Source organism: Triticum dicoccoides, chromosome 5A (genome assembly GCF_002162155.2).
Source record: "Triticum dicoccoides isolate Atlit2015 ecotype Zavitan chromosome 5A, WEW_v2.0, whole genome shotgun sequence".
Classification (NCBI taxonomy): domain Eukaryota; kingdom Viridiplantae; phylum Streptophyta; class Magnoliopsida; order Poales; family Poaceae; genus Triticum; species Triticum dicoccoides.
This window is the reverse complement of record NC_041388.1, coordinates 299,122,979-299,150,696: the sequence shown is the minus strand read 5'-3', so window position 1 is coordinate 299,150,696 and position 27,718 is coordinate 299,122,979. Positions and strand designations below refer to the sequence as shown.

The following is a 27,718-nucleotide window of genomic DNA, read 5'->3' as shown; positions in this document are numbered from 1 at the left end:
TCACGCCTTTGGGGTCATCTTGTCTTTTGGGCCAAGCTCTCCCAACTCTTGAACGAGGCGCAGCACAGCCCTTTGGGCCACTGGGGTGGAGATGCCCGCGACCACCTGACGAACACTACGGCGGGAGGGGCGGAGGTGGCCCTGGACTTGGGCGGAGCAGAATGGCGAGGGCGGGGCGGCTGGCTTGGGAGGACCGGAGGTGGCACATCGGCGAACAGCTCGGCCGCCTACGCCTACCTGTTGCCGATCTGCATCGCGCCCACCCTCTGGGTGATCGTGTCCATCTAGAAGCCCACCGTGGCTGCTGCACGGGAGCTGATGCAGGGCAGCAGACACGACAGCATCTCCGGGCTCTCCAGCTCGGCAGGCTCGTCAGAAGGACGGGGTGGGGAGCGGCCACCATTTTCGAATGCAAGGGGAGCATCCAGGGCTTCATGCATAGCGCTCTCCAATTCCAGCTGCATGCAGTCCATGCACAGGGGCGGGGAGAGGGCGCGGCCATCATCGGAGAAGGAGAAGAACTGGTCCACCGGGTCCACCTCCATCATCAAGGGGCCACGGAGCGAAGCGGGAGAGGCGGGGTGGCGCGCAGAACTGGCGCACCGGAGTTCTTCTCAGCTTCGGGGCGGCCGCGTCGATGATACGTCTCAGTCGTATCTACTTTTCCAAACACTTTTGCCCTTGTTTTGGACTCTAACTTGCATGATTTGAATGGAACTAACCCGGATTGACGCTGTTTTCAGCAGAATTGCCATGGTGTTATTTATGTGCAGAAACAAAAGTTCTTGGAATGACCTGAAACTTCACAGAGATTATTTTTGGAAATAATAAAAAGTACTGGCAAATGATCAACACAAGGGGGCCCACACCCTAGCCACGAGGGTGGGGGCGCGCCTACCCCCATGGGCGCGCCCCCCTACCTCGTGGCCCTCCTGGAGCTCCTCCGACCTCAACTCCAACTCTAAATATTCGTGTTCGGAGAGAAAAAATCAGGGAGAAAGATTCATCATGTTTTATGATACGGAGCCGCCGCCAAGCCGTAAACTCTATCGGGAGGGCTGATCTGGAGTCCGTTCGGGTCTCCGGAGAGGGGAATCCGTCGCCATCGTCATCATCAACCATCCTCCATCACCAGTTTCATGATGCTCACCGCCGTGCGTGAGTAATTCCATCGTAGGCTTGCTGGACGGTGATGGGTTGGATGAGATTTATCGTGTAATCGAGTTAGTTTTGTTAGGGTTTGATCCCTAGTATCCACTATGTTCTGAGATTCATGTTGCTATGACTTTGCTATGCTTAATGCTTGTCACTAGGGCCCGAGTGCCATGATTTCAGATCTGAACCTATTATGTTTTCATCAATATATGAGTGTTTTTTATCCTATATAGCAAGTCTATAGTCACCTACTATGTGTTATGATCCGGCAACCCCGAAGTGACAATAATCGGGACCACTTTCGGTGATGACCGTAGTTTGAGGAGTTCATGTCTTCACTATGTGTTAATGCTTTGGTCCGGTACTCTATTAAAAGGAGGCCTTAATATCCCTTAGTTTCCGCTAGGACCCCGCTGCCACGGGAGGGTAGGACAAAAGATGTCATGCAAGTTCTTTTCCATAAGCACGTATGACTATATTCGGAATACATGCCTACATTACATTGATGAATTGGAGCTAGTTCTGTGTCACCCTAGGTTATGAATGTTACATGATGAACCACATCTGGCATAATTCTCTATCACCGATCCATTGCCTACGAGCTTTCCATATATTGTTCTTCGCTTATTTACTTTTCCGTTGCTATTGTTACAATCACTACAAAATACCAAAAACATTACTTTTTCTACCGTTACCACTACTATCATATTACTTTGCTACAAAATACCTTGCTGCAGATATTAAGTTTCCAGGTGTGGTTGAATTGACAACTCAGCTGCTAATACTTGAGAATATTCTTTGGCTCCCCTTGTGTCGAATCAATAAATTTGGGTTGAATACTCTACCCTCGAAAACTATTGCGATCCCCTATACTTGTGGGTAATCAAGACTATTTTCTGGTGCCGTTGCCGGGGAGCATAGCTCTATTCTTTGAGTCACTTGGGATTTATATCTGCTTATCATTATGAAGAACTTGAAAGATCCAAGAACCAAGATTTATCCCCCAACTACGAGGGGAGGTAAGGAACTGCCATCTAGCCCTACACTTTATTCACCTTCTGTTTTGAGTAAGCTTGTGACACCTAAACCTGCTTCTGCTATTAATTCTGATATGTCGCATATTATTGATGATGCCACTTCTGTTATGCATGATGCTTCTGATGAATCTACTTCTATGCCTGATACTACTATGCCACTCGGTGAATTTCTTGATTAACAACTTGCTAGGGCTAGAGAGAATGAAATTATTAAAACTGATAATACTGATGAAAGTGATTATGAAGGTTCTCCTAATAAATGTGAATTACCTGTTGTGCCTGAGGGCTATGTTATGGATGAAGGAACTAAAAGAGACGTTCTTGCTTGCAATGATAGAAGTGATCTTAAGAAATTATTAGCTAAGCTTAAACAAAAAACTCTAAATGCTAGAATGAAATATGATCCTGCTTATGCTACTTCACCCATGTTTGTTACTGATGAGGATTATGAATTCTCTATTGATCCTGATATAATTACTTTGGTTGAATCTGATCCTTTTTACGGCTATGAATCCAAAATTGTTGTGGCACATCTTACTAAATTAAATGATATAGCTACCCTGTTCACTAATGATGAGAGAACTCACTACTTTTATATCCTTAAAATATTTCCGTTCTCATTAAAGGGTGATGCTAAGATATGGTTTAATTCTCTTGATCATGGTTGTGTGCATAGTCCCCAGGATATGATTTATTACTTCTCTGCTAAATATTTCCCTGCTCATAAGAAACAAGCTGCCTTAAGGGATATATATAGTTTTGTGCAAATTGAAGAAGAGAGTCTCCCACAAGCTTGGGGGAGGCTTCTCCAATTACTTAATGATTTGCCTGATCATCCTCTTAAGAAAAATGAAATACTTTATATCTTTTATAATGGACTAACTGATGCTTCCAGAGATTACTTACATAGTTGTGCTGGTTCTGTTTTCAGGGAAAGAACACCGGATGAAGCTGAAATTCTATTGAATAATATGTTGACAAATGAAAAGAATAGGATACTTCCTGAGCCAGCTCCTGAGCCTATTCCTAAACCAACTCTGAAGAAAAGGGGTGTTCTATTTCTCTGTCCTGAAGATATGCAAGAGGCAAAGAAATCTATGAAAGAAAAAGGTATTAAAGCTGAAGATGTTAAGAATTTACCTCCTATTGAAGAAATACATGGTCTTAATTTACCGCCTGTTGAAGAAATATATGGTTTTAATCCATCACCTATTGAAGAAACCCATGGTCTTGATAACCCGACACATGTAGTAAAGGTAAATTCTCTCTATAGATATGATAAAGCTGAAATCCCATTCACCAAGTTTGCTAGCCCATGCTTAGATGAGTTTGATAAATTTATGGTTAAGCAAGAAGACTTCAATGCTTATTTTGGTAGGAATTAAAACGCAGTGCTGATATGCTTGAACACTTGGGTGATTATATGGCTAATATCAAAGGTGAACTTAAACTTATTAGTAAACATGCTTCTATGGTTACCACTCAAGTAGAACAAGTACTTAAAGCTCAAAATGATTTGCTCAATGAATTGAATAGTAAGAATAAGGACTATGCTGTTAGAGTGGCTACTAGAACTGGTAAAATGACTCGGGAACCTTTGTATCCTGAAGGCCGCCCTAAGAGAATTTTGCAAGATTCTCAGAGAAATAATATAGATGCACCTAGTCCTTCTAAAAGGAAGAAAAAGAAAAATGATAGGACTTTGCATGCTTCTAGTGAACCTATTGCTAAAACACTTGAGAATCCAAATGATATTTCTATTTCTGATGCTGAAACACAATATTGTAATGAACCTAAAACTAGCGATAATGTTAATGATAATGTTCATGATGCTCAACCTAGCAATGATAATGATATTGAAATTGAACCTGCTGTTGATCTTGATAACCCACAATCAAAGAATCAACGTTATGATAAGAGAGACTTTGTTGCTAGGAAACATGATAAAGAAAGAGAACCATGGGTTCAAAAACCCATGCCTTTTCCTCCCAAACCATCCAAGAAAAAGGATGATGAGGATTTTGAGCGATTTACTGAAATGATTAGACCTATCTTTTTGTGTATGCGATTAACTGATATGCTCAAAATGAATCCTTATGCTAAGTACAAGAAAGAAATTGTTACTAATAAAAGAAAGATACCGGAAGCTGAAATTTCCACCATGCTTGCTAATTACACTTTTAAGGGTGGAATACCTAAGAAGTTAGGAGATCCAGGAGTACCCAATATACCATGCTCCATTAAAAGAAACTATGTTAAAACTGCTTTATGTGATCTTGGAGCCGGCATTAGTGTTATGCCTCTCTCTTTATATCATAGACTTGATTTGAATAAGTTGACACCGACTGAAATATCTTTGCAAATGGCTGATAAATCAACTGCTATACCTGTCGGTATTTGTGAGGATGTGCCTGTTGTAGTTGCAAACGTTACTATTTTAACGGACTTTGTTATTCTTGATATTCCCGAGGCCGATAGTATGTCTATTATTCTTGGAAGACCCTTTTTAAATACTGCAGGAGCTGTTACTGATTGCACCAAAGGCAATGTCACTTTTCATGCTAATGGCAATGAGCATACGGTACACTTTCCGAGGAAACAACCTCAAGTTCATAGTATTAATTCTATTGGAAAAGTTCCATCGATTATTTTTGGAGGTTTTGAATTTCCTCTTCCTACTATCAAGAAGAAATATGATATTCTAATTATTGGGGATGTGCATATCCCCGTTGAGGTAACATAGTGTTATTCGAAATTTCTCCGGTTCCATATTATTCGGAATGAGTTTGTTAACAAGACTTGATCAACCTTGTTAATGGATTCCTTTTGATGATCATGAGATGGATGAAGTTAAAAAGCACAACCTTCTGTACCCTCCTTTCACTTTCTGTTATTTATATTAAATAAAGTAAAAATAGTATTTTCTGTCTGTTATCTGATTATCCGCGCAATATAAAAATACCCCGAAAATAAAAGTTCTCTAAATGCCCTAAAATTTAAATATGATTTTTTCTAGAATATTTGAGAATATTTGGCACTGAGAACACAGCAGGGGGGCATCCACCTGGCCACGAGGGTGGAGGGCGCGCCCTACCCCCCTGGGCACGCCCCCTGCCTCGTAGGCCCATGGTGGCCCTCCTCCACTTATTCCTGCACCCACACACTCCTTCTTCTCCCACAAACATCATTATCCAGCTCAAGCATGAGTTCTAGCCCCTTTTGCTGCGATTTTCGATCTCCTTGCTCAAAGCACCTCTCACAAAACTGCTTTGGGGGATTGTTCCTTGGTATGTGACTCCTCCAATGGTCCAATTAGTTTTCTTTCTAGTGCTTTATTCATTGCATATTTTTGCTGCTTAGGTGACCCTGTTCTTGAGCTTGCATGTCAAATTTATATGGTCAAAAGTAGTTTTGATGCATGATATTGCCTCTAGGCATTTGTAGGAGTAGTTGCTATCAATATTGTTGAGTTTGGTTTACTTTTATTTGAAGTTACTAAAAATTTCAGAAATTTTCAGAGGAAGAAATATGTTTAGGAAAATGTACCAAGGTGGTTCTTCAAGGAAACAAGGATCCAGGCTTGCAATGCGTGATGCTGATGATGAGCCACCAAGGGACGCTCCAGTGCGGTCTTGTGAATGGCCTTCAGAGGACTTCATGGATCGAGCGGGAATTAAGGAAGAATTTAACGCGTATTAGCGTAATGTTGTTCTTGTGAGCTTTGAGGAAGAAAAGTGCCGTCGGTACCTCTATCTCACTAGTTCCTTTGTGAGGAGGTTTGAATTTTCATCTTCACGCAACTGTCCTGTTTGATCTTTATGAAAATTCTTACACTATGGACTTAGAGGACTTTACCACTACTTGCAAACTTCCACAATGGGGTAGTGCTAGTGAACCTCGCTAATCTGAATTTAGAGATTTTCTTGCTAGTATAACTGTGGGGGAATCTAGAGATATAGCACAAGCTACCATAGGGAGCATTCACTTTCCTGCTATACATTATTTTGCTCTCTTCATCGGTAGATGCATTAACGGTAAAGATGAAGCATGTCACATGTGTGTCCCTGACCTTAGTATTCTTAGGAGTGTTGTGTTAGGAGATAAATCTTATAATTTGGGAGCCATTATTGCATGTAGGTTACATCTTAATACATTTTAATGGAGATTTATTTGGTGGAATTTATGCAACCCGCATAGCTAATTTTCTTGGTATAACCATACGTGAGGATGATATTGAGTTGCCTCCTGCTTATTTGGATTACGAGGCTATGGTTTGTCATCAGTTTGTTGAGAGGAACGATCAGTTCCTCTAGTACCGACTAATCTTTGACAGACGATGCACCTATCATGTCGCTCTCCCTGCTTCTACTTTCTTTGATTTTCAGGAAAAAGGGAGATATTTTATAACCAGAGAGGAGGCGGAAGAGTATAAGAGGAGGGCTGAGATAGCTCGCCTCCAAGCTGCAACCCACGATGTAATGACTGCTGCATCTCAGTACGACCCCAACTACAACTTTGGATATCCTCCAGGCCATCCGTGGCATTAGACCAACTTAGGCCAAAAGCCTAAGCTTGGGGGAGTACGTATTTCCCACTGACATTACATTCATGTTCACACACTCATTGCTAGTTGTAGGTGCTCATACTTTTTCACTGTATTATCCATGCTAATTAATTTCCTTTTTATTGCTTTTTTCTTGTGTGTTTAATAAACCTTAAGAAAAACAAAACAAAAAAATTTAGTTGTAGTTTTTAATTAGTTTACTTCCCATGTTTGTAGTAGTAATTAAAAAGAAAACCCAAAAAGATTTCTTGTTCTTCTTTTTGCTTGTTGGGAGCTTTCCCGTGTATATAGTTTTATTTCTTTTCTTTTCTTTGGGGGTCGATAGGAGAAGACCATAATTAAATTGTTGAAGTGACTCCTATATGTATTATTGTTGATTTAACCAGGAGTCCATATTGCCTTGTCTTCTCATGTTTATTGAATGCTTGCAGATTCCATCTTAGTCCAATGCATGTGCACTATTATTATTATCCACATCGTTCGGTCGTGCAAGTGAAAGGCAATTATGACGATATATGATGAACTGATTGAGATGGGAGAAGCTGGTATGAACTCGACCTCTCTTGTTTTTGTAAATATGATTAGTTCGTCGTTCCTGATTCAGCCTATTATGAATAAACATGTTTGCGATGACAATTAGAGATCATAGTTTCTTATGCCATGCTTAATTATCTAGGAGCTTATAGTGGTTTACCTTGTGTGCCAACATGCTATTAAAATGGTTGTGATGTGGTATGATACGGTGGTATCCTCCTCTGAATGATTTAAGTGACTTGACTTGGCACAGGTTCACGCATGTAGTTGAAACAAAATCAACATAGCCTTCACGATATTTATGTTCATGGTGGATTATATCCTACTCATGCTTGCACTCAATGTTCATTAACTTTAATGCATGTTCATGGCTGTTGTCGCTCTCTAGTTGGTCGCTTCCCAGTCTTTTGCTAGCCTTCACTTGTACTAAGCGGGAATAATGCTTGTGCATCCAATTCTATAAACCCCAAAGTTGTTCCATATGAGTCCACTATACCTTCCTATATACGGTATCTACTTGTCGTTCCAAGTAAATTTGTATGTGCCAAACTCTAAACCTTCAAATAAGTATCATGTTTTGTATGCTCAAATAGCTCATGTATCAACTAGGGTTGTCTGTACCTTCCATGTTAGGCGGGTTATTCTCAAGAGGAGTGGACTCCGCTCCTCACTCACGAGAAAATGGCTGGTCTCCGGGATGCCCAGTCCCATGCTTTATGCAAATCAAATCAAAATAATTGCAAACAAAACTCCCCCTGGGACTCTTGTTAGTTGGAGGCACTCGTTGTTTCGAGCAAGCCATGGATTGATGCTTGTTGGTGGAGGGGGGTATAAACTTTACCATTCTGTTTGGGAACCACCTATAATGTGTGTAGCATGGAAGATATCGCTATCTCTTGGTTGTTATGTTGACAATGAATGTATACAGCTCAATATATTACTCATCTCTATTTCAAAACCAAGCTCTGGCACCTCTATAAATCCCTGCTTCCCTCTGCGAAGGGCCTATCTATTTACTTTTATGCTGAGTCATCCTCCCCTTATTAAAAGAGCACCCGCTGGAGAGCACCTCTGTCATTTGCATTCATTACTGATTAGTTTACATCGTGTATGACTTGACCGGATCTCTTTTACCATGAATTACAATGTCTAGTCAGTCCTTGATCTTTAAAGGTGCTCTGCAGTTATGTTTTGCGGTCTCAGAAAGGGCTAGCGAGATATCATCTTGTTATATCATATTATGATTGTTTTGAGAAAGTGTTGTCACCTGAGATTTATTATTATTGCTCGCTAGTTGATTATGCCATTGATATGAGTAAACATGAGACCTAAGCATTATTGTGAATATGGTTAGCTTATAATCTTTGCTAAAAACTTGAATGCTGGCTTTACATATTTACAACAACAAGAGCAAACAGAGTTTGTAAAAGTTTTTCTTTATCACTTTCAGTTTGTCAACTGAATTGCTTGAGGACAAGCAAAGGTTTAAGCATGGGGGATTTGATACGTCTCCATCGTATCTACTTTTCCAAACACTTTTGCCCTTGTTTTGGACTCTAACTTGCATGATTTGAATGGAACTAACCCGGACTGATGTTGTTTTCAGAAGAATTGCCATGGTGTTATTTATGTGCAGAAACAAAAGTTCTCGGAATGACCTGAAACTTCACGGAGATTATTTTTGGAAATAATAAAAATACCGGCAAAAGATCAAGACCAGGGGCCCACACCCTAGCCATGAGGGCGGGGGAACGCCCCCCCTACCTCGTGGCCCCCCTGGAGCTCCTCCGACCTCAAGTCCAACTCTATATATTCATGTTCGGAGAGAAAAAATTCAGGAAGAAAGATTCATCACGTTTTACGATACGAAGCCGCCGCCAAGCCCTAAACTCTCTCAGGAGGGCTGATCTGGAGTCCGTCGGGGCTCCAGAGAGGGGAATCCGTCGCCATCGTCATCATCAACCATCCTCCATCACCAATTTCATGATGCTCACCACCGTGCGTGAGTAATTCCTTCATAGGCTTGCTCAACGGTGATGGGTTGGATGAGATTTATCATGTAATCGAGTTAGTTTGTTAGGGTTTGATCCATAGTATCCACTATATTCTGAGATTCATGTTGCTATGACTTTGCTATGCTTAATGCTTGTCACTAGGGCCCGAGTGCCATGATTTCAGATCTGAACCTATTATGTTTTCATCAATATATGAGTGTTTTTTATCCTATATAGCAAGTCTATAGTCACCTACTATGTGTTATGATCCGGCAACCCCGAAGTGACAATAATCGGGACCACTTCCGGTGATGACTGTAGTTTGAGGAGTTCATATATTCACTATGAGTTAATGCTTTGGTCCGGTACTCTATTAAAAGGAGGCCTTAATATCCCTTAGTTTCCGCTAGGACCCCGCTACCACGGGAGTGTAGGACAAAAGATGTCATGCAAGTCCTTTTCCATAAGCACGTATGACTATATTCGGAATACATGCCTACATTACATTGATGAATTGGAGCTAGTTCTATGTCACCCTAGGTTATGACTGTTACATGATGAACCACATCTGGCATAATTCTCTATCACCGATCCATTGCCTACGAGCTTTCCATATATTGTTCTTCGCTTATTTACTTTTCCGTTGCTATTGTTACAATCACTACAAAATACCAAAAACATTACTTTTGCTATCGTTACCTTTTGCTACAGTTACCACTACTATCATATTACTTTGCTACTAAATACCTTGATGCAGATATTAAGTTTCCAGGTGTGGTTGAATTGACAACTCAGCTGCTAATACTTGAGAATATTCTTTGGCTCCCCTTGTGTCGAATCAATAAATTTGGGTTGAATACTCTACCCTCGAAAACTATTGTGATCCCCTATACTTGTGGGTAATCAAGACTATTTTCTGGCACCGTTGCTGGGGAGCATAGCTCTATTCTTTGAGTCACTTGGGATTTATATCTGCTTATCATTATGAAGAACTTGAAAGATCCAAGAACCAAGATTTATCCCTCAACTACGAGGGGAGGTAAGGAACTGCCATCTAGCTCTGCACTTGATTCACCTTCTATTTTGAGTAAGCTTGCGACACCTAAACCTGCTTCTGCTATTAATTCTGATATGTCGCATATTATTGATGATGCCACTTCTGATATGCATGATACTTATGATGAAACTACTTCTATGCCTGATACTACTATGCCACTCGGTGAATTTCTTGATGAACAACTCGCTAGGGCTAGAGAGAATGAAATTATTGAAACTGATAATACTGATGAAAGTGATTATGAAGGCTCTCCTAATAAATATGAATTACCTGTTGTGCCTGAGGGCTATGTTATGGATGAAGAAACTAAAAGAGACTTTCTTGCTTGCAATGATAGAAGTGATCTTAAGAAATTATTAGCTAAGCTTAAACAAAAAACTCTGAATGCTAGAATGAAATATGATCCTGCTTATGCTACTTCACCCATCTTTGTTACTGATAAGGATTATGAATTCTCTATTGATCCTGATATAATTACTTTGGTTGAATCTGATCCTTTTTATGGCTATGAATCTGAAACTGTTGTGGCACATCTTACTAAATTAAATGATATAGCCACCCTGTTCACTAATGATGAGAGAACTCACTACTTTTATATCCTTAAAATATTTCCGTTCTCATTAAAGGGTGATGCTAAGATATGGTTTAATTCTCTTGATCCCGGTTGTGTGCGTAGTCCCCAGGATATGATTTATTACTTCTCTGCTAAATATTTCCATGCTCATAAGAAACAAGCTGCCTTAAGGGATATATATAGTTTTGTGCAAATTGAAGAAGAGAGTCTCCCACAAGCTTGGGGGAGGCTTCTCCAATTACTTAATGATTTGCCTGATCATCCTCTTAAGAAAAATGAAATACTTTATATCTTTTATAATGGACTAACTGATGCTTCCAGAGATTACTTACATAGTTGTGCTGGTTCTGTTTTCAGGGAAAGAACACCGGATGAAGCTGAAATTCTATTGAATAATATGTTGACAAATGAAAAGAATTGGACACTTCCTGAGCCAGCTCCTGAGCCTATTCCTAAACCAACTCTGAAGAAAAGGGGTGTTCTATTTCTCTGTCCTGAAGATATGCAAGAGGCAAAGAAATCTATGAAAGAAAAAGGTATTAAAGCTGAAGATGTTAAGAATTTACCTCCTATTGAAGAAATACATGGTCTTAATTTACCGCCTGTTGAAGAAATATATGGTTTTAATCCATCACCTATTGAAGAAACCCATGGTCTTGATAACCCGACACATGTAGTAAAGGTAAATTCTCTCTATAGATATGATAAAGCTGAAATCCCATTCACCAAGTTTGCTAGCCCATGCTTAGATGAGTTTGATAAATTTATGGTTAAGCAAGAAGACTTCAATGCTTATTTTGGTAGGAATTAAAACACAGTGCTGATATGCTTGAACACTTGGGTGATTATATGGCTAATATCAAAGGTGAACTTAAACTTATTAGTAAACATGCTTCTATGGTTACCACTCAAGTAGAACAAGTACTTAAAGCTCAAAATGATTTGCTCAATGAATTAAATAGTAAGAATAAGGACTATGCTGTTAGAGTGGCTACTAGAACTGGTAAAATGACTCGGGAACCTTTGTATCCTGAAGGCCGCCCTAAGAGAATTTTGCAAGATTCTCAGAGAAATAATATAGATGCACCTAGTCCTTCTAAAAGGAAGAAAAAAGAAAAATGATAGGACTTTGCATGCTTCTAGTGAACCTATTGCTAAAACACTTGAGAATCCAAATGATATTTCTATTTCTGATGCTGAAACACAATCTTGTAATGAACCTAAAACTAGCGATAATGTTAATGATAATGTTCATGATGCTCAACCTAGCAATGATAATGATATTGAAATTGAACCTGTTGTTGATCTTGATAACCCACAATCAAAGAATCAACGTTATGATAAGAGAGACTTTGTTGCTAGGAAACATGATAAAAAAAGAGAACCATGGGTTCAAAAACCCATGCCTTTTCCTCCCAAACCATCCAAGAAAAAGGATGATGAGGATTTCGACCGCTTTGCTGAAATGATTAGACCTATCTTTTTGCGTATGCGATTAACTGATATGCTCAAAATGAATCCTTATGCTAAGTACATGAAAGAAATTGTCACTAATAAAAGGAAGATACCGGAAGCTGAAATTTCCACCATGCTTTCTAATTACACTTTTGAGGGTGGAATACCTAAGAAGTTAGGAGATCCAGGAGTACCCACTATACCATGCTCCATTAAAAGAAACTATGTTAAAACTGCTTTATGTGATCTTGGAGCCGGCGTTAGTGTTATGCCTCTCTCTTTATATCGTAGACTTGATTTGAATAAGTTGACACCGACTGAAATATCTTTGCAAATGGTTGATAAATCAACTGCTATACCTGTCGGTATTTGTGAGGATGTGCCTATTGTAGTTGCAAACGTTACTATTTTAACGGACTTTGTTATTCTTGATATTCCCGAGGACGATAGTATGTCTATTATTCTTGGAAGACCCTTTCTGAATACTGCAGGAGCTGTTATTGATTGCCCCAAAGGCAATGCCACTTTTCATGTTAATGGCAATGAGCATACGGTACACTTTCCGAGGAAACAACCTCAAGTTCATAGTATTAATTCTATTGGAAAAGTTCCATCGATTATTTTTGGAGGTTTTGAATTTCCTTTTCCTACTGTCAAGAAGAAATATGATATTCTAATTATTGGGGATGTGCATATCCCCGTTGAGGTAACATAGTGTTATTCGAAATTTCTCTGGTTCCATATTATTCGGAATGAGTTTGTTAACAAGACTTGATCAACCTTGTTAATGGATTCCTTTTCATGATCATGAGATGGATGAAGTTACAAAGCACAACTTTCTGTACCCTCCTTTCACTTTCTGTTATTTATATTAAATAAAGTAAAAATCATATTTTCTGTCTGTTATCTGAATTATCCGCGCAATATAAAAATACCCCGAAAATAAAAGTTCTCCAAATGCCCTGAAATTTAAATATGATTTTTTCTGGAATATTTGAGAATATTTGGCACTGAGAACACAGCAGGGGGGCATCCACCTGGCCACAAGGGTGGAGGGCGCGCCCTACCCCCTGGGCGCGCCCCCTGCCTCGTGGGCCCACGGTGGCCCCTCCTCCACTTATTCCTGCACCCACACACTCCTTCCTCCCACAAACACCATTATCCAGCTCAAGCACGAGTTCTAGCCCCTTTTGCTGCGATTTTTGATCTCCTTGCTCAAAGCACCTCTCACAAAACTACTTTGGGGGATTGTTCCTAAGTATGTGACTCCTCTAATGGTCCAATTAGTTTTTGTTCTAGTGCTTTATTCATTGCATATTTTTGCTGCTTAGGTGACCCTGTTCTTGAGCTTGCATGTCAAATTTATATGGTCAAAAGTAGTTTTGATCCATGATATTGCCTCTAGGCATTTGTAGGAGTAGTTGCTATCAATATTGTTGAGTTTGGTTTACTTTTATTTGAAGTTACTAAAAATTTCAGAAATTTTTCAGAGGAAGAAATATGTTTAGGAAAATGTACCAAGGTGGTTCTTCAACGAAACAAGGACCTAGGCTTGCACTGCGTGATGCTGATGATGAGCCACCAAGGGACGCTCCAGTGCGGTCTTGTGAATGGCCTTCAGAGGACTTCATGGATCGTGCAGGAATTAAGGAAGAATTTAACGCATATTTGCGTAATGCTGATCTTGTGAGCTTTGAGGAAGAAAAGTGCCGTCGGTACCACTATCTCACTAGTTCCTTTGTGAGGAGGTTTGAATTTTCATCTTCACACAATTTTCAAACTGTCCTGTTTGATCTTTATGAAAATTCTTACACTATGGACTTAGAGGACTTTACCACTGCTTGCAAACTTTCACAATGGGGTAGTGCTAGTGAACCTCACAAATATGAATTTAGAGATTTTCTTGCTAGTATAACTATGGGGGAATCTAGAGATATAGCACAAGCTACCATAGGGAGCATTCACTTTCCTACTATACATTATTTTGCTCTCTTCATGGGTAGATGCATTAATGGTAAAGATGAAGCATGTCACATGTGTGTCCCTGACCTTAGTATTCTTAGGAGTGCTGTGTTAGGAGATAAATCTTATAATTTGGGAGCCATTATTGCACGTAGGTTGCATCTTAATAGATTTAATGGAGATTTCTTTGGTGGAATTTATGCAACCCGCATAGCTAATTTTCTTGGTATAACCATATGTGAGGAAGATATTGAGTTGCCTCCTGCTTATTTGGATTATGAGGCTATGGTTCGTCATCAGTTTGTTGAGAGGAACGAACAGTTCTTCCAGTACTGACTAATCTTTGACAGATGACGCACCTATCACGTCGCTCCCCCTGCTTCTACTTTCTTTGATTTTCAGGCAAAAGGGAGATATTTTATAACCAGAGAGGAGGTAGAAGAGTATAAGAGGAGGGCTGAGATAGCTCGCCTCCAAACTGTAGCCCACGATGTAATGACTGCTGCATCTCAGTACGACCCCAACTACAACTTTGGATATCCTCCAGGCCATCCGTGGCATTAGACCAACTTAGGCCAAAAGCCTAAGCTTGGGGGAGTACGTATTTCCCACCGACATTACATTCATGTTCACACACTCATTGCTAGTTGTCGGTACTCATACTTTTTCACTGTATTATCCATGCTAATTTATTTCCTTTTTATTTCTTTTTTCTTGTGTGTTTAATAAACCTTAAGAAAAACAAAACAAAAAAATTAGTTATAGCTTTTAATTAGTTTACTTCCCATGTTTGTAGTAGTAATTAAAAAGAAAACCCAAAAAGATTTCGTGTTCTTATTTTTGCTTGTTGGGAGCTTTCCTGTGTATATAGTTTTATTTCTTTTCTTTTCTTGGGGGGTCGATAGGAGAAGACCATAATTAAATTGTTGAAGTGACTCCTATATGCATTATTGTTGATTTAACCAGGAGTCCATATTGCCTTGTCTTCTCCTATTTATTGAATGCTTGCAGATTCCTGCTTAGTCCAATGCACGTGCACTATTTTTATTATCCACGTCGTTCGGTCGTGCAAGTGAAAGGCAATTATGACGATAGATGATGAACTGATTGAGATGGGAGAAGCTGGTATGAACTCGACCTCTCTTCTTTTTGTAAATATGATTAGTTCATCGTTCCAGATTCAGCCTATTATGAATAAACATCTTTGCGATGACAATTAGAGATCATAGTTTCTTACGCCATGCTTAATTATCTAGGAGCTTATAATGGTTTACCTTGCATGCCAACATGCTATTAAAATGGTTGTCGGTGTCAACACCGGCGGATCTCGGGTAGGGGGTCCCGAACTGTGCGTCTAGGCGGATGGTAACAGGAGACGGGGGACACGATGTTTACCCAGGTTCGGGCCCTCTTGATGGAGGTAATACCCTATGTCCTGCTTGATTGATCCTGATAATATGAGTAGTACAAAAGTTGATCTACCACGATATCGTAGAGGCTAAACCCTAGAAGCTAGCCTACGGTATGATTGTTGTTGTTGGTCCTACGGACTAAACCCTTCGGTTTATATAGACACCGGAGGGGGCTAGGGTTACACAGAGTCGGTTACAAGGAAGGATATCTACATATCCGTACTGCCAAGCTTGCCTTCCATGCCAAGGAGAGTCCCATCCGGACACGGGACGAAGTCTTCAATCTTGTGTCTTCATAGTCCAACAGTCCGACCAAAGGATATAGTCCAGCTGTCCGGATACCCCCTAATCCAGGACTCCCTTAGTAGCCCCTGAACCAGGCTTCAATGACGATGACTCCGGCACGCAGATTGTCTTCGGCATTGCAAGGCGGGTTCCTCCTCCGAATACTTCATAGAAGATTTTGAACACGAGGATCATGTTCAGCTCTGCAAAACAAGTTCCACATACCACCGTAGAGAGAATAATATTTCCATAAATCTAATCTGCTGACGTACCCCGTAGTGTGACATCACACCACAGCCAGGTCTTTATTCGAATCGTTTTTCATAACCAATCTCAGCGTGTTTCGCGAGGCGGTTTCCTTGGCACATCTTGTCGAAGCAGAGATCGTGTCCCCTTTATTACGGGATTCTCATCAATACAGATATGGGTAACCCAACCGTGCCTATTGGTAGGACTCCTAGATCTTAGGCAAGTCCCAAAAGGCCACGAGGAGGACGCTTGATATTCACCATCTTTATAAAGGGGACAAGGCTTTTTCTTTTTTCCCTCTCGTGCTCAATCAAATCCTTCCCCGCCTAGAGTTCTAACACCCAAAACTCAGGTCGGGTGCTTCGGACCTTCAACTATGTCTGAAGCCAACCTTCAAGGTCGGTGGATGCCTTCCTCCGTCACGGAGGAGGACATCAAGAGGTTGAGAGAGGCCAGATATCTGACCGCCGAAATTTTGCATTGGCTGCCTGCCCGAGGGAAGGTCGTCCCTACTCCTGAACCCAACAAGAGCGTCGTGTTCGTCTCCCACTTCCTCTGGGGACTAGGCCTCGCTCTGGATCCCTTTGTTAGGGGTCTTATGTTCTATTATGGGCTAGATTTTCACGATCTGGCCCCAGATTCCCTTCTTCACATTTCGTCATTTATTGTCATATGTGAGGCCTTCCTCCGCATTACCCCTCACTTCGGCCTGTGGCTCAAGACCTTCGATGTGAAGCCGAAGATGATCGAGGGGCAGCACGCAGCGTGCGGAGGCGCTTTAATAAGCAAAATTGCTGACGCTCCATGGCCTGAGGGTAGCTTCCCAGAGGTGTCCGGATTGTGGCAGCGGGGTGGTTCTACATCACAGCTCCCGAAGTGCCAAGTGGGTAGCTGCCCCCACCTTTCGCTCAGGCCCCCACCACAACTGACGTCATGGATCAGCAGGGGGCTGAGCTGGGGTCCAGCCAAGGACGTACCAATACTGCAAAGCCGTATCCGAGATCTCTTTGAGAGAGATTTCAGTCTGGTTATGGTATTGCAAGTTATGCTAGTTCGTCGAGTCCAGCCTTGCAAACACCGGCCCCTTCGCATGTGGGAATTCAACCCGGAAGGACCGCGAGCTATTCAACACTTCCTTGGCATGACACCCGAGGAGATGTACAAATTGTTCTTCGGACCACAAATAATGTGTCCGGACATCACTGAGGATGCAGGTCTGAGCTGCAATCGCCCGGATACCCAAGTAAGTAGCCCCGCATCCGAACACACTGTCTGTTTGTTTATCACAACGTTGCCATAAAAAAGCCGCTCTTTGACCAGGAATGGATAGCAAAGGAAAAGTTGATCAGGTGTCCGGCCCCCTCCCTGAGACATCACCAAATCCCGTGCTAACTAGGATGCTGGAGATCGCGCCTTATCAAGCGCCCTCAGGAGAAGATAAAGGGGGGGACAAGGAGGCTAGCGCCTCAGCGAAGGATGTTAACCGGGGAGGAGGAACTGAAACTTCCTCTCCCCAGGGAAGGAAGAGGAATGCCTCTGAGGACCCGGAGACCACGGTCTCCAAACGGGGGAAGAAATCTTCGCCGGAGGGTCCTGCCCTGGGGGAAACCCCGGCCGCACTATGCCCTCAAGGGGATCAGCCCTCCACCGAGCTGTAAGTAAAAGGGTACTTAATAATGAAAATATCTCGCCTTACTTCTGAGGAAAATAACCAAAGCATTTATCTTGCAGTTTGGATCTTAGCCCTTCTTAGCAGAGCTCGTCTTTAGGGGATCTTCTTCCAGAGATGATGGAGAGCGAAACGCCTCCCCTGCCATACCGCCTCATGGGGCGGGCGACCCCGAGGTGTCGTCGCGGAGGGTTTCTCCTGATCCGGCAAGGCCAGAAGGTAATCCTATGGCCACCCGAAGTCCACAGTATCCGGCTCTTGTAGAGGGCAATCGAAAGAGTTCGGCACCGTCTGGTGTACGGTCAGACGTACTGAGGGATCTGCTAGAGCAAGCGGCTATCTCAGAAGAGCACCGCACGTTGATGGGTACGGTGATTGAAAGGATTTTGTCCGCCGAAAGCGGGTTGCATGAAGCCTTTATGAGTCTACTGACGGGTTTTGAGGTACGCGAAATGATGTACATTTTTGACAGTACCGCACATTTTTAGATGTGCCCTGTGTAGATAGTAGCCCCTGAGACTCTGGGTGTTGTCGAAGACGACAGCGCACAGAGGATCATAGTCCCAGGAATAATCGTGCTGCCTTAATATGCAGGTGGCGGAGGGTCCGGTGGCCAGCCGGACTGATGAGTCTGCCGAGCTAAAGCGGCAGCTTGACGTGGCAGACGCCGACATCGTACTTGTCAACAAGCGGCTTGACGAGGCACAGGGTATGTGATTCCTTCGGTGACACATGGGAAGAGGAGCATGATGCCAGTATCTATAACATGTGTGTGAATGCAGATGAAGCTGCAGCCATGGAGAACCTTCAGGCGGAACTTGCCCGAGCCAAAGAACAAGCCAGGAAAAGCGATGTGGTTGCCCTAAAGGCAATCGAGGAGCTGAAAGCCGAACAGGTTGCTCACTGCCAAAGCAAGGAGGAAATAGCCAGGATGGTTGTGGAATTGAAGAACGCCGCTGACCGTTACGAGATTGTTGAAAAGGAAGATCGAGCGAAGAGGACAGACCTGGAGAAGGCCACGATGGCGACCTAAGACACCCGCTCTGCAATGAGAGCGATGAAGGAGGAGCTGCGTCAAGCTGGGGATATCGCGGCTGGGAAGCCCTTTATGCTGCGGATGAAGTTTGGAGATCCTCGGTACGCCCCTTTGGACCGGCTATGGAGTTCTGCGGACGCATATCTGGACTTAGCGACGAGTGCTGCCGATGCGGCCGAATACTTCCGAGATCAAAAAGATCGCGAAGTGGAAAAGCTGTTCTGGTCACAATTTAACGTTCCAGAGCGTCCGCTTCCATTGACTAGTCGGTTGGCCGAATGGGCCGAGCTGAATAGATTGTCCGGACTCGCCATGAGGTCTGTTGTGGATCATCTGTGGCCGGAAAGGCCAAAGCCGAATAGTTATTTTAGTTTGGTGTAGCAGTTCCTTGGTGCGGTGCCGCACATCAACGCGATGAAGAGGTCGGCGTGCGTAGAGGGTGCGCGGATGGCCCTTGCCCGTGTGAAGACATACTGGGCGGAGATGGAGGCCACCGCCATTGCATCCCAAGATTCGGACGAGAGCCGAGTACCTGCCGAGCACTACTTTCGAGAAGATCTTGAGGGCGCTCGTTCGATAGAAGCGTAATGCTCGAAGAATATTATGTTCTAATGACATGTATTCCCATTGAAAAACAATGTTTTATTGAGTTTATCAAGGCTGTTTTTATGCTTTTGCCCGAAAGTACTATGATGCCTCCTGTGTGGTTGTTTATGTATATATGTATATAACCTGAAAGATGGCAGTCGTCGGCTTCAGCCCCCACGCATATAATGCGGGGGTGCTCGCAGAAGACGCATGTTCACACTTGATCCAACATCTTGGTCCATTAAGGAGGTGATAGCGCAGCGAACTAGGCAATTGGACTATAATGCTTTAACACTTTCACTTAGCCAGAGGAGTTTGACAATGGGGCTACTATATAGCCCCTGGTGGCTCCACGCTCATCCAAATTCGGGGCGCGTACATGCCTAGTCGGGAAATGGCCCTTCGTTAAGGCGAAGGAATCCCGAAGATTCCGCTAGGTCATCGAGTGGTTGACCAGTATCACGCTATATCATGGCAGTCAGTTTTTGGCTTTCTCTACCGAGGTGCTCGTCCGGATGAACCAGGGCACAACCGCAGTAGTTCTCCTGGTGCCGCCCTAGCCGATAGAGCGGAACGTAAGGCAGCAAAACACAGGAGCCGGGCAAACCCAACATTTGACCAAAGACATGATTCGGAGCTGATGCATATAAGGCCAAACTCGCGACGCCGAACACTCCCTAAGGTATTCGGTCTTTATGATGTAAACCGGGCTAAACGGTGCCCTTTGTAATAATCCCCTGGTGTCCAGGTACGTGCAATATTCTGACGTGGTCACATGCCAATACGTCAGAATCCTTCTCAGTTGTACTAAGAATCCGAGGGATGTGTATCAACAAGAGACAGTAAAAAAGGTTTACGCAGGGTCTTAATCTAAAAAGAATCCTTGGAACGGGTCCCTGCTGCATGTTTGCGCCTGTGTCTCCGTTGTGCCATATCCTGGACGGGTGTAGCACGATGGTCATCTGAAAAAGAGAGGAACTTAGTTGAAAAGTTGTCATGCAAAAGGTAGGTTATACTAAATAAACCATGTATAGTTCCAGATGAGTAAAGTTGAGCCTAATTGTCACTTGTTCACACGCGTTGAGCCCCTTGTATTGTTGTAGGGGTATAGCCATCAAACCTGTATCAATTATATATAGCTACACCAGACTCGTCTAACCGTGTCCGTGGTCTTAACGACCTGTCAGATGCTCTAGTTGGTGAGGCCGTCTAGTGTGCGGCTACCAAGGCAGCCGCACGGTCTTCCGCGCGCAAGGAGCGCTCAATATTTCCATTTACTGTAATGATGCCACGTGGACCGGGCATCTTAAGCATGAGAGAAGCGTAATGCGGTATTGCGTTCAAGCGAGCGAAAGCTTCGCGTCCGAGCAGTGCTTGATAGCCACTTTGGGACGGAGCGATGTGGAAGGTTAACTTTTCGCTGCGGAAGTTATCGGGAAAGCCGAATATAACCTCTAGTAGCAGGGAGCCCGTACAATGGGCTTCTGGGCGTGGCATTACTCCTTTAAAGGTAGTATTGCTATGGCTGATTTTTGTTGGGTCTATCCCCATTTTGCGGAATGTGTCCTGATATATCAGGTTTAAACTACTGCCGCTGTCCATCAGGACTTGTGTGAAGTGGTATCCGTCAATTATCGGGTCTAACACCAAGGCAGCCCATCCTGCATGCCGGATACTTGCCGAGTAATCTCGATGGTCAAAGGTGATCGGTTTGGACGACCAGTGACAGAACTCCGCAGTGATAGGCCCTGTGGCATGTGTCTCTAGGAGTGCCGCTTTGTTTCTCCCCTTCATCACGTGTAACACGTTTACTGTTTTGACTTCTGGTGGGAATTTCTTCTGTTCCCCAGTGCTTTTCTTGCGAGGCTCTTCCTTGTCTTCGCTTGGTGTATCATGCCCCTTGTGTTCGGCGTTGAGTTTGCCGGACTGCTTGAAGACCCAACATTCTCTATGGGTATGATTTGCAGGTTTATCGGAGGTGTTGTGGATCTGACATAGTTTGTCCAGAATCTTGTTCAGGCTGGACAGTTCGTCTCTGTTGCTTTTGGAGGGCAGCTTTTGCTGACCTGGCCAAGAGCTTCTGAATCCGGCGTTTACCGCCGTGCTCTTCGGGCTGTCTTCTTTATTTCGGCGCTTGTTTTTGCTGCGTCGTGGCTTCCCGTTACCGTCCCTGACTTCGGATGTACTTGGGTCGCTAGTTCTGCATCGGGCTAACCAGCTGTCCTCGCCCGCGCAAAAGCGGTTCATGATGCTTGTTAATGCTGCCATTGTTCTCGGCTTTTCTTGGCCGAGGTGTCTGGCAAGCCATTCGTCTCGAACGTTGTGCTTGAAAGCTGCTAAGGCTTCGGCGTCCGGACAGTCGACTATTTGGTTCTTTTTAGTGAGAAACCTGTTCCAAAGCTTTCGGGCTGACTCTCTGGGCTGTTGAGTTATATGACTTAAATCGTCTGCATCCGGTGGTCGGACATAGGTCCCTTGAAAATTTGCCCGAAAAGCGTCTTCGAGCTCTTCCCAGCTTCCAATGGAGTTTTCGGGGAGGCTTTTAAGCCAGTGCCGAGCTGGCCCTTTGACCTTGAGGGGTAAGTACTTGATGGCGTGGAGATCGTCTCCTCGAGCCATGTGGATATGGAGGATGTAGTCCTCAATCCAGACCCCAGGGTCTGTCGTTCCGTCGTATGCCTCTATGTTTACAGGTTTGAATCCCTCTGGAAATTCATGGTCCAACACCTCATCGGTGAAACATAGGGGGTGTGCGACACCCCTGTATTTGGGTGTACCATTGTGTTCAGATTTTTGTTGTGTTGCATTGCGTGCTGGAGCACGCTTGCTTGGCCCGTAGATGGATCTGGTTGCACCGTCCTTTTGATGCGAGCCCTCACGTGGATCGCGTACTGGCTTGTGTGCGGCGTCGTTTACCGCTCTATGTTGGCCACCAGGTCGTCTATCCGACCGGATGGCTATTTTGTTTTTTGATTGCGGGGGATCTAAGGCCTCCTCATCGAATTCAGGTATCAGCTTTCGCTTCGGGTAGCTCTTTGTGTGGCGACTACCGCCGTACTTTGCTGCAGTGTTGAGTACTTCACTCCATCTAATTCTGAGTGTGTCTTGTGCAGCCCTGAGCCTTTGCTTCTGCTTTTTCAGACTCCTCATAGTGGCAACAAGCCTTTGATGGGTATTCTGTTGCTCCGGGTGCCTGTCCGGTGTGATGTCATCCGGACTATTATCTTCGCCGGAGTCGGGTTGTTCGGTTTGATTCTCCGTGTTGCCGTGGTCGGACGGTGGTTCAATGCCGTTTTTGTCGTCCGCTGGCTCACCCTGCTCTATTGCTGGGTCTATATGATCGTTGTTTCCGCCGAGGTGGGATTTGGAGCGGCGCTTACACCGCCGCTTTGACCGCTTCTCGAGGGAACGATCCTTCGCTGCGTCCTTCCCTTCCTCGTTGTTGTTTTCTTTGGGTGTGTCCACCATGTATACATGATATGATGAAGTGGGCGTCCAGTGCCCTATGGGCAGTGGCTCCTGTTCGTCTCCTGCATCGTCGTCCATACCGTCGATGTCTTCGGAGTCGAAGGCGAGCATGTCGGTCAAATCGTCGATAGTGGCTACTAAGTGGGTGGTGGGTGGGCGGCGAATTTCTTCGTCGTCCGCATCCCGATCTGGCCGGCCATAGTTTGGCCAGGACTCTTCTGACAAGGAGAGAGACCTTAATGAGTTCAGTAAGTCGCCAAAGGGCGAGTGCTGAAGGATATCCATGGAGGTGAACTCCATGATTGGCGCCCAGTTGGATTCGATAGGCACGGGCGCAGGCGGTTCGGAGTCCGTGGCCGGGGAAGAATCCGGCAGTTCAGCGTCACGGCTCCTGTGAAGGGTAAGGTCGAACTCGGCTCGATCGCCGCTGAGAATGCGGCCTCCGTGGCGGGGTCTATCCACCTGCCATGGATGGCACAATTGGCTCCGAATTAAGGGTCGGAGCGGTTGCCGGTGCGGTCTCCAAAACACTATCTGATGGTAGAGCTAAATCATGCTCATCGTGACTGTGCGGCGCACTCGGCAGGGGCTCGAATCCGTCGAAGATCAAGTCTTCACGGATGTCGGCCGTGTAGTTTAAGCTTCCAAACCTGACCTGGTGGCCCGGGGCGTAACTCTCGATCTGCTCCAGATGGCCAAGCGAGTTGGCCCGCAGTGCGGAGCCGCCAGATACGAAGATCTGTCCGAGGAGAAAAGTCTCACCCCGGACTGCATCACTATCGATGATTGAAGGATCCATCCAGCCTAATGATGATGACACAGAGGAACTCTCAATGAAAGCACCAAAGTCGGTGTCAAAACCGACGGATCTTGGGTAGGGAGTCCCGAACTGTGCGTCTAGGCGGATGGTAACAGGAGACGGGGGACATGATGTTTACCCAGGTTCGGGCCCTCTTGATGGAGGTAATACCCTACGTCCTGCTTGATTGATCTTGATAATATGAGTAGTACAAGAATTGATCTACCACGAGATCGAAGAGGCTAAACCCTAGAAGCTAGCCTATGGTATGATTGTTGTTGTTGGTCCTATGGACTAAACCCTACGGTTTATATAGACACCGGAGGGGGCTAGGGTTACACAGAGTCGGTTACAAGGAATGAGATCTACATATCCGTACTGCTAAGCTTGCCTTCCACGCCAAGGAGAGTCCCATCCGGACACGGGACGAAGTCTTCAATCTTGTATCTTCATAGTCCAATAGTCCGGCCAAAGGATATAGTCCGGCTGTCCGGATACCCCCTAATCCAGGACTCCCTCAATGGTTGTGATGTGGTATGATAGGGGGTATCCTCCTCTGAATGATTTAAGTGACTTGACTTGGCACATGTTCACGCATGTAGTTGAAACAAAATCAACATAGCCTTCACGATATTTATGTTCATGGTGGATTATATCCTACTCATGCTTGCACTCAATGTTCATTAACTTTAATGCATGTTCATGGTTGTTGTCGCTCTCTACTTGGTCGCTTCCCAGTCTTTTGGTAGCCTGCACTTTTACTAAGCAGGAATACTGCTTGTACATCCAATTCCATAAACCCCAAAGTTGTTCCATATGAGTCCACTATACCTTCCTATATACGGTATCTACTTGTCATTCCAAGTAAATTTGTATGTGCCAAACTCTAAACCTTCAAATAAGTATCATGTTTTGTATGCTCGAATAGCTCATGTATCAACTAGGGTTGTCCGTATCTTCCATGTTAGGCGGGTTATTCTTAAGAGGAGTGGACTCCGCTCCTCACTCACGACAAAATGGCTGGTCTCCGGGATGCCCAGTCCCATGCTTTATGCAAATCAAATCAAAATAATTGCAAACAAAACTCCCCCTGGGACTCTTGTTAGTTGGAGGCACTCGTTGTTTCGACCAAGCCATGGATTGATGCTTGTTGGTGGAGGGGGAGTATAAACTTTACCATTCTGTTTGGGAACCGCCTATAATGTGTGTTGCATGGAAGATATCGCCATCTCTTGGTTGTTATGTTGACAATGAAAGTATACAGCTCAAAATATTATTCATCTCTATTTCAAAACCGAGCTCTGGCACCTCTACAAATCCCTGCTTCCCTCTGCGAAGGGCCTATCTATTTACTTTTATGCTGAGTCATCCTCCCCTTATTAAAAAAGCACCTGCTGGAGAGCACCTCTGTCATTTGCATTCATTACTGATTAGTTTACATCGAGTATGACTTGACTGGATCTCTTTTACCATGAATTACAATGTCTAGTCAGTCCTTGATCTTTAAAGGTGCTCTGCAGTTATGTTTTGCGGTCTCAGAAAGGGCTAGCGAGATACCATCTTGTTATATCATATTATGATTTTTTTGAGAAAGTGTTGTCACCCGAGATTTATTATTATTGCTCGCTAGTTGATTATGCCATTGATATGAGTAAACATGAGACCTAAGCGTTATTGTGAATATGATTAGCTTATAATCTTTGCTGAAAACTTGAATGCTGGATTTACATATTTACAACAACAAGAGCAAACAGAGTTTGTAAAAGTTTTTCTTTATCACTTTCAGTTTGTCAACTGAATTGCTTGAGGACAAGCAAAGGTTTAAGCTTGGGGGAGTTGATACGATTTCGTCGTATCTACTTTTCCAAACACTTTTGCCCTTGTTTTGGACTCTAACTTGCATGATTTGAATGGAACTAACCCGGACTGACGCTGTTTTCAGCAGAATTGCCATCGTGTTATTTGAAACAAAAGTTCTCAGAATGACCTGAAACTTCACGGAGATTATTTTTGGAAATAATAAAAAATACTGTCAGAAGATCAAGACTAGGGGGAACACCCTAGCCACGAGGGTGGGGGCGCGCCTGCCCCCCTGGGCATGCCCCCCTACCTCGTGGGCCCCCTGGAGCTCCTTTGACCTCAACTCCAACTCTATATATTCGTGTTTGGAGAGAAAAAAAATCAGAGAGAAAGATTCATCGCGTTTTACAATACGGAGCCGCCGCCAAGCCCTAAACTCTCTTGGGAGGGCTGATCTAGAGTCCGTTCGGGGCTCCGGAGAGGGGAATCCGTCGCCATCGTCATCATCAACCATCCTCCATCACCAATTTCATGATGCTTACCACCGTGCGTGAGTAATTCCATCGTAGGCTTGCTGGACGCTGATGGGTTAGATGAGATTTATCATGTAATCGAGTTAGTTTTGTTAGGGTTTGATCCCTAGTATCCACTATGTTCTGAGACTGATGTTGCTATGACTTTGCTATGCTTAATGCTTGTCACTAGGGCCCGAGTGCCATGATTTCATATTTGAACCTATTATGTTTTCATCAATATATGAGTGTTCTTGATCCTATCTTGCAAGTCTATAGTCACCTACTATCTGTTATGATCCGGCAACCCCGAAGTGACAATAATTGGGACCACTTCCAGTGATGACCATAGTTTGAGGAGTTCATGTATTCACTATGTGTTAATGCTTTGGTCCGGTACTCTATTAAAAGGAGGCCTTAATATCAGTTTCCGCTAGGACCCCGCTGCCACGAGAGGGTAGGACAAAAGATGTCATGCAAGTTCTTTTCCATAAGCATGTATGACTATATTCGGAATACATGCCTACAATACATTGATGAATTGGATCTAGTTCCGTGTCACCCTAGGTTATGACTGTTACATGATGAACCACATCGGCATAATTCTCTATCACCGATCCATTGCCTACGAGCTTTCCATATATTGTTCTTCGCTTATTTACTTTTCCGTTGCTATTGTTACAATCACTACAAAATTCCAAAAACATTACTTTTGCTACCGTTACCACTACTATCATATTACTTTGCTACTAAATACCTTGTTGCAGATATTAAGTTTCCAGGTGTGGTTCAATTGACAACTCAGCTGCTAATACTTGAGAATATTCTTTGGCTCCCCTTGTGTCGAATCAATAAATTCGGGTTGAATACTCTACCCTCGAAAACTGTTGTGATCCCCTATACTTGTGGGTTATCAGTCAACCAGCCGTGTGGCGATGGCCGAGTGGCATTCTGCTGCGACGGCGGTGTGCCTTCTTGATGACATCCTCGCCACTGTTCCTAGCATGGCAGCCGCGGCCGAGCAGACGGTCCCCCCATGATCGTCCGGAGCCGCCGCTTCCGCCGTCCTCATCATGGTCGCGACCTCCCCCTCTGAGCACAGGGCCACAGCCTGTAGCCCGAACATGCGGCGCCCTGTTGCGGGCCCTGCCCTATCCATCTTTGACGTGGGCCATCCAGGTGCCAGGCTCGATGCGCGGGAAGGGGCAGTCATGGTCTTGATCCGAGGAGGGCAGCCCACTCTACCCGGAGTGGGAGGAGCGTGGAGAGAGGGGTGTACAGTCTTGCAACAGGTCCACGTGGATCAGCAGGTCGTGGCACCGAACCCCGGGTGGTAGAGGGATGCGACGATCAGCGGGTGCAAGGTCGATGATCTCGTCAGCCTGAGCCGCGCCCCGCTTGAGCACCCAGAGAGAGCGCTTGGTGGGGATGTGAGCAACATCCCAGACCCAGAGCCAGAAGGCAAAAGTCTTGGTGTGCCCCCTTTCCAGAGTGCGCGAGTCCAGCCGGTCGACATGGCCGATGTCGCCGAGGGCCTCCTCGGTGCCCGGCAGCGACCAGAACTGCAT

The 27,718-nt window shown here is 44.3% G+C and overlaps 1 pseudogene; it reads right to left on the bottom strand.

Moving 5' to 3' along the window:
* LOC119299458 lies at positions 1 to 27,718 on the bottom strand (annotated as a pseudogene).